Source organism: Sinohyriopsis cumingii, chromosome 6 (assembly GCF_028554795.1).
Source record: "Sinohyriopsis cumingii isolate HCF-2022 chromosome 6, ASM2855479v2, whole genome shotgun sequence".
NCBI lineage: Eukaryota > Metazoa > Mollusca > Bivalvia > Unionida > Unionidae > Sinohyriopsis > Sinohyriopsis cumingii.
This window is the reverse complement of record NC_142966.1, coordinates 73,583,610-73,599,040: the sequence shown is the minus strand read 5'-3', so window position 1 is coordinate 73,599,040 and position 15,431 is coordinate 73,583,610. Positions and strand designations below refer to the sequence as shown.

Genomic DNA, 15,431 nt, shown 5'->3' with positions numbered 1-15,431 from the left:
GACAAGTTTAACCCTTTATTTCCGACTTTGTTTACAAGTTTGTACTGTGAAAGTAATTGCAACTATTACAAAACGCTTCTGATATGACCACTGTATACATCCGACACAATATTTTGATAGAGAATCGTATTTCCTGCTTTGTTCCGAGCGGTGTGAAATAATTCGTTTTATAATGTGCCTGACCCCGTATCGGTCTAACGGTTTTGACATATTCCTACGCGATATAAAACTTGTTTTCTCCTCCGATTCGGAACAAAGCAAATATCTTTTTGTGTGTGTATCGTATATGTTTAGCTCCTATTATCTGAGCGGCGATTACCTGTCAGTGTATGGAGAAGCAATAAATGCTGCATTGCTGTGTTGATATCTTGTAATCCATTCTTATTTAGGTATGGTTCTTGTGTTTGGTACCTGTCTTTGCAATGTGTCATGTACACTCATTTAGATATATACGCAAGATAGCGAAATACCACGAGCGATTTATTTGTTTAAGAGAAAGGGGTCTTTCTGACGTCAGACGATTGGGAGAACTCTATTCCGACATCTTTATACCGTTTACTAACTTTCGTCACTATGCTAATTCTAATCAATGATATCATCAGGTAAGTTTGGTGAATGGCCATTAAATCATATGAATTTTTCAACCACAGCGTTCGTTTTCGTTGAAAAAGAACTTGATGTGTAAGATACTTTCATAACTAATTTGTAAATCGAATGTGATTTATTTTACGATTACTCGGGAAAAAAAAGTTAAGGTTAGGTAAACAATATTGAAAATGCCATTAAGACAAGATTCAACCTATAACTCCAATTTCTTTTTTACCTATAGTTACATTTTGAAGACATCATCTCGCTTAATATCGAGAAAGGAAATCAATTATGTGACACGATCATTAAATGTTATAACCTTTGGGTTAAAGTCACACACATTCATCGATGTTGTGATGGCTGCTCTGATGCGACTCTGATGTTTGTTTCATGCTTGCTAAACTTGTAGCAGCGATAATGAATCTTAATCCAAACTTCTCAGTGTGCCGAGAAGTTAGCATGGGGCTGGTTGGAACGTTCCTTTTTGTAATGAAATGTAATGACAATAATCTCAAAGTCGACACACTTTAAGTAAAGTAAATGCAAAGTAAATATTTGTACTTCAAAATTAATTTAGATACAAAATACTGGGTTGGGTTTTTATTAATTATGTCTATAACCGACGGGGAACCTCATTTACACATGCAACTGTTTTGCACTTAATACTTACCAGTAACCTCTGGTAGTATTATCTCAAGTGGCCAGTTACTCATAAAAAGAAGAGAAATTGATTAGTTGGTTTTAGGCACAAATCGCAAACCAAACGTTGTTTTTTTTTTGTAGGGACATGTTAGTTTTGCCCATGCTTTCTTACAGTTATGCTAGTCCTACACACAACTGATGCACAATCAACGGAAACTAGAATGTTTCAATGTAGGGTTCATTGTTTTAAAGTTCATTTAAAGAAGTTCGGTTTGTGATTCTCCGTTCATTTAGAATTCAATTTAATATTTTATTATATCAGTGTAGTCAGTAAGAGTCATATTCCTTTAAAAAGTATTTACTACATCATTATCCTGACGTTAATTGGAAATTAAAACATAGTAATGATTTTTTAAATTTCAGAGATTAAGAGAATGCCATTCATTACAATGCGTTATTGTCTCAAGTCCTCAATAAATTATATATATATATATATATATATATATATATATATATATATATATATATATATATATATATAAACAGTGATACAGAACAAATCAATAATGTTATAACAAAAAGGAAACTATTCTGCTTGTATCATCTTTGTTTATTTATCCATTTGTCTTTCAGTTATTCGGTCTGTTCATTTCTTAACAGTTGTTCATTCTAATGACATTATACGTTCATTGTTGTAGACATCAACATAAAGAGAAATGAATTAATTATTAACAGAAATGTGTAACGGGTAGCAGTATAACGTTAGCCCGTTTCCATAAATATGGCAGCTAAAATGTATAATTACAGGTATTCAGTCAGGTTGATTGATTAATGAATTATCACGTGCTACTTTGTTCAGCTTCTGAATATTATTTCTTAAAGGTGGAAAATATAGCTTTTCATATATATATATATATATATATATATATATATATATATAAGGTAAGGTAATTCTGCGCATCGATACGTCGTTTCTGTTAACATTGAATCACGTGCTTCTTTTGGTCACAAATCCATTTTGTATCAAGAAAAAACGATCACACTCTAATTAAGGAAAGTGATTTATAAATGTCAAGATGAAGACTCACTCCATGACCTTCTAAAATCTGTAACCCAGAAAATCATATTTAATATGTACCTTTTTGGAATCATACAAATATGTACATTATATAAAACAAGGGAATATATACTTTAAAACAATATTGCATCTTAATCCAAGTTCCAATTTTGCATGAAGTTGTCCCACATGTACAAAATCGTCTGCTATCCAAACGAGTCAACGTGCCGCTAGAACGGTATTCTCAGGAAATTCCCAGGCACATAGTCTGTTTCTAAAATGTTGAACGTTACTAATTTTTTTATAAGATCGGTTTAGTTTGCTCAATATCATGCCATTTATTGGCATTGTTACGTTGAATTTTGTAAACCTAGCTTTGAACCTGAACTGATTACTTGACTAAACTGCTGACAGAAACAGTCCAATGTAATGTATTTCATTTCTATAGATCGATGGATAAACATTTCAAAGCTGTGCGCAGAATAAGCCGACATATCGCTAGTCATGAAAACACAGGGGTGGTATCCCGTGTGTTCAATATTAAAATTATTTTGAACAGAATATTCTGGTGACAATTGCCTCTTTTCAAATGGTAAGCATTTCAGTATTTTATTGTCGTCCATCGGTCGAATTCGGTATGCCTTTCACTTCAATGCTGGAGACAGAAACTTTAGGTGCGGAGAAATTCCCGACTGCAATATATATACGGAACTTACTTTATTCTGATTTCAGTGTTATTTACTTGCCCACGTATTTTCATAATCTGTCCTTGTCAGTCATTGGTATGTTCTTTCGTCTTTTAAAAAGAATATTGAATATTTTTTTTAGTGCATTTTCAGATTTAACTTAAATTAATTTAAAACAACTCAGAAACCATGCATGTTTCCTTGCATCTGTGAAATTCTAATCCTGAACCCAAGCGCTTATGTTAGTATAGGCCAAATCCGGCGATAATAATATGGTTGTTAATGCAATTCTCACAAAATGTACGCGTGTATTTTGCATCGAATACAAGTCAATAGGAGATATGCACTCATATTTAATAAAACGGAGTATGTATGGAGATACTCAGTCTACATCAGGTAGACCGTCTTTATGATGAGTATACATTAGTTTTCGTTTCATCGTGACAGGGTCATTCGGCATTTCGTTCCTCCGTTTAGTATATATATATATATATATATATATATATATATATATATATATATATATATATATATATATGGTTGGTATCAAAACGTGATGACTTCCCTGTCTCGTGGGATCCAGATGGAAATCTGATTTTAGGAGTAATATCAGAGCGTTTAATTTCATTCTCTTTACAATTATTGCATTATTTAACTTTGAATCGAATATTTAGTTTGAAAAGTGTCCAAGTATCATTACTGTGAGCTATTTTAGTAATATTCTTATAAAAGTAAACAAAACTTTTACGTGTCGTATTAAACAATCATGAAATATAAGGATATCTTTGGGAACATTAACGACCAGAAAAATCTGACATAGAAACACAGTATAAAATATGTTGACCATTTGAACATCTGAACATGTTTTATCTGTCGTGTTATACGAAATAATTGCAAAAACCGACAAAATACTGCTGATAGTTTCCTACATACGTGTATTGCTTCCATTGTGAAAGAAACATAAGATGTTGTGAGAAACGCTAGCCTAATAAAGTTTTTAGGGCGACATATTATTTAGTGTATTCACAACAGACACAGATCACTGCTATATGCATTTGTAATCATTTCTATATTGGATATGGAACAGTCTTGGTATGAAACATAAGAGTTAGTTTATAGAACAACCAAAACATTGTATGATATTTTCACAGCAAGAATTAAAATGACTAGAAAGCATGACAAATATATAATTTACTAGTCTTTCTGCGAAGGTTTGAGTTTTTTAAAGTTTGCATCTATTTGTGTTCACATCTGGACCTGTTTGTTACGTCATTCTTCTGCAAATAGCTGCGACAACCACACATTATAATACAAGGGTTCCCAGCACAGCACCAACAGCGGTTTAGACCTGATTGTCCCACTTTAAAGAACCTGCAATAAGCGTGGATTAGATTGAACAAAAAAGGGTTTATCACACGAAACTCACACATGCATTTACTAGGCCGCTCGCAAGTGTGGACAGGATACAATATATGGTTAGCAGATTCAGAGGTCTAACTGTTTATAAAGCCTTTCTGAAACACCCAACCAGTTCTAAAATGCCATATGTAGACTAACGACATCTAGCATCAGGTAAGAACAAAGGCATGTTTTAATGTACGGATATTGAATGGTAATGTAATAATCTGCAATATTATTATAACATGTTCGAAACGCTTTAGCAGGAGACACCTGTATGAATGTGGAAAGGTGAATTCCGCATTGTATAATATATGACAAAACAGATCTAACTATGTTCCATATAAATTGAGAAATAACACATACATATATATATATATCTCTTTATATATATATATATATATATATATATATATATATATATATATATATATATATATATATATATATATATATATATATATATATATATATATATATATATATATATATATATATATATATATATATATATATATATATATATATATATATATATATATATATATATATATATATCTTTATATATATATATCTCTTTATATATATATATATATATATATATATAATTTATGGGCCTTGAACTCGTGTGTGAGAGAGAGAGAGAGAGAGAAAGAGAGAGAGATTTTAATAGAAATTTAGCCTGGAATTAAACACGGGATGCGGGGTGGGGTCGGTTGGGAATTGGCAGAAGCCTTTTATGAACCACACGAAGAAATGTATAAAACCGCATTATCAATCTCATCTCCATGACGAATACTTTATCATTCATGGCAACTAGTTTTAAAAAAATCGAAATGCTCCAAAAATAAAAGAAACATATTCAAATAGTGCGTTTCATAGTTATATGGATTTCATAACCTATTGCTCATTGTAATTCCGCGACCAAAGCTAATTTCGAATAACAACAGCATCTTCACAAAAACGCAATTATACTGGAACATGTTTGGGGTTAAAATTATATTATAAGACAAAAACGTAGCACTTATTTATTGCAGCTGCGATTTTTGTTGCAGCAACTATGGTTCTGTTTTTGACCAAATGCAATTGATCATAAGCTAGGAAACCTAAAATATTCATACAATTTTAGGAGCATAACAATTTAACTCAATTTCAGACATAGTATTTTCGTGATTGGAATCCCTTTACATCAGAACCTCTGCATAAGCATCAGACCAATAAAACATGAAATCAATGCAGCCTTCTCCCAAACTTACTGACAATGAACCTTTTTGAAATACATATTCATAGTTTAAATATCACCAACGTACATCGATGCTCATTTTGAGAGCATTATTACTTTGAAAGACGACTGTGCTTGTTTGTCTTCATAAACGTTAGCCGTTATCGTTTAAATGGTAGAAGAGTGCGAACTAATAACTGCTATGATATCCTATTGTTATATGTTATCAGACAGTTTTGACTGTTATATCTACTAAAGAAACTTCAAATAGAGACAAAACTCAATAAGTACATAATTTCTGAAAGCATCATCAACTTAGTTAAAAGCAAAGAACATAAATAGTATTTCCAGATTATGCCAACTTTGTAGCTTTGTAACTCATTATTAAGGTATCGAACATTCTCTCCATTTCACTAGAGTTAGTTGCATTAGTTGCGTATTAAGCTTCACCTGTCCATAACTGCATCAAGTAATTTCCAATGTATAATACCCAGTTTGATAGCAAATGCTCTTTACTTAAGCAGTAACTTGAAGAGCTTACTTCTATAGTGTTTCACAGGTCCTTAACAGATTGTATTCAAACTCCGAGAATTGCAGTTTTAAATAGCATCTAATATCTAGTCTTCAAAAGGCTAGCCCTTAGAGATTTATTCAATGGAAACACAGTGATCTTTACACTAAACCGTTTGGATGATAACAAAATACACATCACATTACCTTCAGTTACTATATACAATGTTGATACTTAATGTAACTCTCACGTACATTGTTGTACCATTGTATTGTCATCATTAGGTGGTATCATCTTACCAGTGGCAGCGAACTAATAACGCATTGATGGACACGTGGTAGGAAATGCCGTTGGGGCGCTTGTAGTGCTCATAGTGGCAGCCGTGGGTTGGTTACATGTGGTCAGGGTTTGGATGGGGATGTTGTTTGGATATTCTGTGTTTGAGAACCAATGACCAAATTATTTTCCCAAGAGAACTTCCGAACAGTATTATCACAGAGTGTTTGTTTATGTCTCACAAGAACACGAAAAGACACAAAAGAACCATGAACGTGAAGAAAACAAACCAATATTATCTTATGTCTCTTTTCGTAGAGATGCTAAACGTCCCCAACATTCTAGTCAAAGTAGTGGCAATTGTTTGCACATCATAGACCCTTATATTGATCTAGATTAGCTGGAACAATATAGTAAATCCACAATGCTTGAGCTGGTATCCCTACCACCACCAATAGGTAACGATAATACCTGACCGATCATAATGCCTTAGGAGAACTACTACAACTGTGCAAAAAATGCAGGAACAGTCATGAAAGTCTGACCCATCTTGTCGTTACTGCATGTAGAAGGGTCCACCAATAGGGCTAGGGCATGTCTTAGCTTATTCTGCCTACTCTTTGCAAATGCAGTGAAGTAGCAGAACTTAGATGAGAGGTGAACCAATTACACTCTTGACAATAGTTCAATATAGCATTGCTGAGCCAATTTAGTACCATCATTACCATGATAGTTTAGACTTGGACAAAGAATGAATGTCATTAATTCATAATGGACAGAAGATCGGATAGGTATTTGGTTTGGCTTATATTCTCTCTTCCTTAATACCGCAATGTAACAATGACCGTGGAACTGTAGGTTTTGTTTGGGAATGGTGTTAACATTTTCTCGTCATCTCCCTTGCGAGATTTCACCACCAAATGGTTACGAGGCCATCCGTTATTAGGAATACACTGCTCCTTTTAGTTCCCATGTCACTCCATGTTTTTTACAGTTTCCTAGAATTGTCAATTACGCATTTTCCGGCTAACTGGCGCACATTCAGCACGTAGCCGACACTGTACACTTTTGGTATGCCAGGCATGAGTCATGCGATTGTCGCTGGCTTTCAATTTTCCTCTTAGCATATAGTCGTAATGGTAGATTATGAAAGGACAAAGTAAGAAAGATGACAAAAATATAAAGGTAATTGAGTGAAAAACGTCAATGACATCCACATACCAGGGCTGATAAATAAACATACGGCACAAGCGAAAACGAACATCAACACGTGATAATGCAATGTATCCTTGTCGAGGATGCTGTCGACCATGCTGTCAGGGAACCCAGAAACTAAGTTCGCATACGTGAAAACAAACTTGCATAATTATGGCCAAAATGTGAACAATTTTATATATACCAGTGTAAAATAACCCTTAATACATCTGAAAATAAGACATACCTCAAAGGATGGAATACAAATCAAACCCGATTTCGAGAAGTCAAGTAAACGATATCTTGTCAGTTCATAGCGAAAGCTTAAAGCTAGGACAACCTGCAGTCGGCAAGAAAAGGTACCTGTCAATTTGTATTGTTATTTGCCAATATAATATAGACAGATGAAACAAATTTATGGCTTTGGGAGGGCTGGATGCGCTCTAATATTCCTAATGTTAATGTAATCGGGAAAGTTTTCGAAGAAAAAATGGCCAATTATTTCACTTACTGTCTTTCTCAAAGCCATCTCGGATGCAGTTTCGACACACACACGGGCGCCGCAGCCGATAACATACATGCCTCACCTATTAAATGAATAATGTTAATGTCCTACTACTTTGTTTGGCTCCATTAACCGTATTAAGTTGCATTTAGTTCACCCACAAGGAGCAATTTTCAATTAACTTTGAACGCTTGAGCAGGATCACACGATATAATTCTATTGCGATTTTGGGGGGAAAGCTCCTTGTGCTTAAACCATACTTCACTTCATGATAGGACATTATACTTCTTATAAGTGACAGGATCAATTATTTGTTTGAGAAAATTATATTAGTTTTTAATTGATGTTCTAATGACCCTTATCCGGCGACCAACGCCCTCAAATATTAGCAGCTTAGACGAACGAATCACAGAGATACGTCTGCAATTAGGAACGAAGTGATAGCATACACGTGCATGAAAGTGTGTGTTGATCACATATATGTTAACCATGTCCGCTTGTTGCAATGAAAATGATAAAATCGAACAGAAACTAGTTCAGTCACATTGATAAATCTAACTTTTCTCAGTATGTTGACCTCGGTTCACGAATGATAATAGCTTCTGATGTGCACGTGCAAAACGTCTTGCCGAACTCAAGCACATATTCTTTCGATGGTTCATGATGAACATTAAACCATAGAGAAACTTTATGTACTCCTAAATTGTAAAATGCAATTTTCTTACGTACCTGCGTATCATTTACAAGCGTCGTAGCTTGAAATGTCACAAATATCTCACATGGTTTGTTTGCACCTTGTGGAGTAGTTGTTTTCCATGAAAACTGTATTACTGTTTATACACTGTCTGTCGTGAGAGCGTGAAATGACAAAGGTGCTGTGCCTCGAGAGCTCATAAATAATGGCAAGCGTTCTATGCAGACATTAAAGTGATCAACACATACATTCACAATGTTAATGTTGGCAATATAACCCTGATATCTTCAGCACCGTCAATACTCCAAATTGAATAATTTTTGTTGTGTTCTTGATATAATGTGCTTGCGTGTTTCGATCAGAAAATAACATATAGTGGCGCCCAAACCAACAACTCTGTCAGGTATACCAACGAGTTGTGTCCACGAAAAAATCCTGTAAATTGATTGTGGACATTTGGGATGTGATCTGCATTGTCGTTTGCGTCTTTTGAAGTATCAGAGACTGGCCACCTGATTTTGAATAATTTTCACTGTAACTAGTGACACCGATAATAATCGCAGAAATAGTAACATTGCTCAAGCATGTTTCAATATCCAGTCCATCAATACAATAATGCTCGTTGCTGAACAACGCCATAATGATATTGTTAGCAAATCCAATCTTCGCCCTGCAGTCGAAATCAGGATTACCAAAAAAGGTTTTGTACATTCCTTCGATTTCCAAGAAAGCACAAACCATAGAAAATACCGAGTCGTGTTATGCACTTGTTATTCTTCATATGTGTTGATCACTACTTGGACGGGTTTAGATAATAGTTATTTTTTAATCTATCTTCAGCGTTAGGTCCATGTCGAACCCGCTTCCTCAGTTGATCTGAAGTGTCGAGGCAGATCTGATATTGGCTGTCGAAATATGGTATCACTTGCGAAAGATACCAGATACGTGTGCGACGATGTTTACCGCCTAATCTCTTCATTCAGAGGTATCACAGGTGGAACCAAGGTCAGACGAAAACACAATAGTGTTATTTTTGGAATGTCCACTGAACATCTTTGTCGGATATTAGGACAATTGTAATACACGCTCAGTGACGTCGATAGAATGTCGAGAGTGCAGCCTTCATTGGGGTAATAAGTGTAGATAGTGTCGCATACAATTATACTTTTGTTGATGAGATTGTGAGGTAAAGCTGCATCAAGGCTTTAATTTAGCGTCTCAACACGAAATGTTTCAATGGGAAGTGCATCAGTACACATCATCAGTGTGTTCGTCATATAACATATATATGTCTTCATTTAGTTCATGCATCAACGTGAGCAACGTTTCCGGGTCAATAATGATATTGGTTACCAACTTCTAACAAATCGATGCGACAACGTTAACGGCTTCTGATGCTTAGGTAATCGCGCGAACCAATCCCACTCGTGATTCCATCCCGTCCGCAAGGTTTTGAGACTCGCATCATCCATCAAACCCTTCTCCTCTTCTAAGTTGTTGATGTTGCGCGTTTTCTTTGACATTTAGTTAGCGATTAGTACAAGAGTATACGTGTAGGTGCAGGTGCATCTGTCTATTCTGATTAGAGATCATTTTCGGATACTATTTCTGGTTCGTATGGACGTGCTTGCTGCTTGAGACCTACGACGGATGTCTTTAGAGTCTACACCAACAGGTTTTCTAACTAATCTTATGTCTTCCAAGATTCAGTGTTTTGGTGCTAATATGTTCGTAAGTCATCAAATGGTCGTAAAGATTATTCGGGTCAAAACGTCGTCAACAGTACGAACTTCATCAGCTATGGAAAATAAATTAGCGACGGAAGATCTGCTTTCTGTGGTGGCTGTGCCTCTAAACTTCAGAAATGCTTTCATAAAAGGTCTGAATATGTCACAATACGGATTATCGTCCGCTGACAGTGCATCTGTGCATCTGTATACAACAGATCACCCGTTAACCAGCTGAAAGCATATTCAACAACAAGTGAGTTTAATCCAGATCCGAGCTGGCCTCTGATTAACGTGAGAACCGAATTTGAAACACTAATATTCCAGTTCCATCTGAACTATGCTTGATTGGTTTAGTCATTGCCTCCGCTCAGAAATCGATTTCGGTAAAAAGATCGTTGATTTCCATTTCTCTCATGCCATATTAAATTACAATGTTTGTACAACATTATTGTTGTATAGCACATGATATACTCATATTCTGCACGTACAGCAAAATTGAGAGCGGTTTGAAAAACGTAACGGTCGAGCTGATATCGAGAGAAATTGTTCGGTCTGGAGCAAGAAAATTTACGTTCCTTAGCAAAGTCAGCAGCGATAATGTAGCTGGTATTTTAGAAATGTTGCATGGGGCACCTATGAGTAAATATCCTGGTGAAGAGCATATGTGGTTCCGACTGGGACCGAAATACAATTAATGTGATCCTAGTTAACGGCTGGATATATATCTTGATTGTAAGAAGCTACTAAAACATTTTGAGGAACCTATACATCATATCGATGCAGCATGTTACCGACAATATTTCCATACCAAAATATGTACGTTTGAATCAACCAACTGGCTGACACCAGGCCGACCAGTTCAAACACTAACCTCCTAATGCTGAGCGCCAAACGAGGAAGCTGCTAGTACGAACTTCATAAGTCTTTGGTATGATTCGGCTGGAGATCGAACCCACGACCAACCGCATTCGAGGCGGACGTTGTAACCAGTAGACCACCGGAGCGGTCCTAGACAGACAGGGTGACAATTATTACTCTAAAAGATACTTCAGGCAACATTACTATAGACCCACATTTATGTGCAAAAATACATTATTTTTGATCTTCGAGAAGTGAGAAAGCTTACATTCGTCAGCTTATTGAAGGAAAATAGAACAGAGATCAGAATGTTAGCTTGATCAAAGCACTATTACCTTATTTAACTTATTCTAAAATTTATCTCAAAACAAATCACCAAAGAGCGGTCACATTCGTTAATCAATCCGTTTCAAAGTCGGTACTTATCAGTCATAAAGGCCACTTGCATTTTTTAACGTAGCTTAACAATTTTGCAGTCACATCGCTACGATGTCTGCCATGTGGCAGTTATAGTGATGTCTGTCACTGGGGCATCATGACGCAGACATGTAGCATGATATCCCACCCAGTCACATTATCCTGACACCAGGCCGACCAGTCCAAACACTAACCTATTAATGCTGAGAGCTAAACGAGGAAGCTGTTCGTACCAACTTTGTAAGTCTTTGGTATGACTCGACCAGAGATCAAATTCACGATCTCCCGCACTAGAGGCGGACGCTGTAAACAGAAGGCTACCGGAGCGGTCCTAGACAAACAGGGTGACGATTATTACTCCAAAAGATACTTCAGCAACATTGTCATAGACCCACAATTATATGCAAAAAGACATTATTTTTTATTTTTGAAAAGGGAGAAAGCTTACAATCGTCAACTTATTAAAAGAAAACAGAACAGAGATCAGCATCTTAGCTAGATCAAAGCAATATTACCTTATTTACCTCATCCTAATATTAGTATACATTATGTGGATTATAATCTAGTTTGTGAAATCAGATTTCACACCTTTGACACTCATTTAATTATAACATTACTTAAAGGCTCAAGCTTGAACCCGACCAGTTAATAGTACAATTTCGCTATCATATCCTACATATGGACTATGCTTGGTCTTGTGAGTGGAACATAGTTATCTAGCAATAACATACAGAGAATAATAAACGTACACCTGTGAGTCTCTTTCTAAATTGAATAGTGGCATTTGGGGAATCCTAAAGTATCTGAAAAATTACTGATAGGCGATCCGTTTCATGTAAAACTAACCTGTCAGCCATTATCTTAGTACTATATAATGCCTTACACTAGTCGGGAAATGGTAAAGCAGCAGATGTCTCCAAGTCAAGCTAAATATTTAGACCGGAATTTATTTCAAAACAAATCACCAAATAGCGGTCACTTTCGTTAATCAATACGTTTCAAAGTCGGTAGATGTCAGTCATAAAAACAACTTCCAATTGCCTGTTAACACAAGCGGCTGAATAAGCACATCATTCGAGCTTTAGTCAATGCACGAAGACAGACACTCTCTGTTCCACCGTTTGGATGATGACAAATTGAAATTCACAGAGCCTTCCGTAAAGTTGTACAGTGCTTGTCATTAAGTGTACAGACCATTATACAATTTTGTCTCAGTAATTATTTGGCATCATCTTACTTGTGGTAGTGAACGACGAAGTCAGAGATGGAAATGAAGTAGTAGAGACCCTTGTGCCTATTTCAGGGCTCAGAGTGCTTGCCTTTACTTGGCTACTTGTCAGCTGGGTTTGGCTGGCGATCCTTGCTGGATATCCTAAGGAAATTTCTTGACAGGATATGGATTTCGATTTTTTAAAGAAACTTTAACAATTTTGCAGTCACATCGCTAAGATGTCGACCATGTGGCTGTTATAGTGATGTCTAGCACTGGGGCATCACGCCTAAAAAATGTAGCATGATGTCCCACCCAGTCACATTATCCTGAAACCAGGCCGACGAGTCCAAACACTAATGTTAAGCGCCAAACGAGGCAGCTCTTAGTACCAAATGTTTGTCTTTGTTATGTCTCGGCCGGAGATCGAACCCAAGACCTTCCGCATTAGAGGATGACGCTGTAACCATTAGGCCACCGGATCGGTCCTAGACAGACAGGGTGACTATTATTACTCCAAAAGATACTTCAGGCAACATTGTCATAGACCCACATCTATATGCCAAAAAAACATTATTTTCGATTTTTGAAAAGTGAGAAAGCTCACATTCGTCAACTTATTAAAAGAAAACAGAACAGAGATCAGAATGTTAGCCAGATCAAAGCAATACTACCTTATTTATCTGATTCTAAAATTAGTATACCTTATGTAGACTATAATCTAGTTTGTGAAGTTAGTTTTCAAAACGTTGACCCACATTAAGTAACATTAAAGAAATACACGTAGACAACCCACACCCTGCTTCACCTGATTAAATTAGCACCGGCAACATGTCACGATTCTACAGATGGTTAAATGGTATAGACAAAGGTCACGTCAATGAGATTTGCTATAGTAGTATGTTAAAGAATAAGGGAGATAATTCATCTGTACATACTGTTTCAGATTAGGCATGTGTCAGAAAATGAATGGCAAGAATCAACCTGTATAACAAGTCATATTGTTTGTAGATAGTCATATAAAAAGACACTATGAGGTATCATTCCAGAAGTCAATACATTCAACCAGATATATAGATTAAGATACAGAACGCTCTGAACATGTTATGTTTCCCAATGATCCAGTGTACGAGGCATAGAACAATTGCTCATTTGCTATAAGATTCCTTAAAGGCTGAAAATTTCGACCGATCGGTCCATTCTACCGTAACGGCAGCATATGCTGAGTCAATATAATTTATTTTGTTAGCTGGCAGTGTCATACAAAATGTTATTAGAAAACTCCTATCATTCTCTTGTAGCTTTCAAAAACATCATACGTATCCGTCAAAGAAGCTTAATAGCAATCATATGTGGTTACTTGAGTCTAACACTTCACTTGTCGATCATAATTGTTCTTACGATAGAATGTCTTACGCCCAGTCAGTTAATGATACAGTAGCAGATGTCTCTAACCCAAAGTAAATATTTACACAGGAGGTAACTTCAAAAAGCTTATCTCCATAGCGATGTCTCTCCCGTTATCTAATCCGTTTCAAAATCGGTAGCTATCATTCACAAATAACATTTTCAATTAGCGTTTAATATCTAATCATGTAGAAACATGTGGCTTGAGCTTTCATCAATGGAGTCAGATAGAACATCTGTGTTCAACCTTTTGGACGATGAGAAAAGGAAAATCACCGTTATTTCATTCAATCATTAGAGCGATGTACACTGAATGTATACATGATTACAACACTTTGTCTTCATAATTATTTGGCGTCATCTTACCTGTGGTAGTGAATGACGAAGTCAGAGATGGAAAGGTGGTAGATTATACCCTTGAAACGCTTGCAGAGCCCAGAGTGGTTGCCGTCGCTTGGCTACTTCTCAACTGGATTTGACTGGTGATGCTGCTTGGAAATCCTGTGGCAATTTGTTGACAGACAGAGAGACAATTATTTATTCAGATGAACATTTAGGCAACAATGTCATTACTTAATATTAATGAGCATAAAGAGAGTATTTCAGATACCTCTAAATGTGGGAATGTTAACGTCTGTCAGATTATTACAAGAAAACAATACAGAAATGAGAGTGTTAGCCTGATCAAAGTATTATTACCTCATTTATCTCACACTAAAGTTATTATACATTCAATTAATTTTAGTCTAGTTTTTCATTAAGTGTACAGACCATTATACAATTCTGCCTCAATAATTATTTAGCATCATCTTACTTGTGGTAGTGAATAACGAAGCCAGAGATGGAAATGAAGTAGAAGAGACCCTTGTGCCTATTTCAGTGCTCAGAGTGCTTGCCGTTACTTGGCTACTTGTCAGCTGGGTTTGGCTGGCGATGCTGGTTGGATATCCTCAGGAAATTTAATGACAGGATTTGGATTTCGATTTGTTAACGTAGCTTTAAAGATTTTGCAGTCATATCGCTACCATGTCTGCCA

At 35.9% G+C, this 15,431-nt stretch overlaps 1 long non-coding RNA gene across 1 annotated transcript; it reads right to left on the bottom strand.

The window, feature by feature from the left end:
• Window positions 1-14,873, bottom strand: LOC149797207 (uncharacterized). The gene is made up of 2 exons (XR_016421785.1): window positions 14,762-14,873; window positions 1-4,344 (listed from the first exon to the last, which is right to left on the bottom strand). It is a non-coding gene; the product is annotated as an uncharacterized LOC149797207 (long non-coding RNA).
• Between the last annotated feature and the right edge of the window lie 558 nt (window positions 14,874-15,431).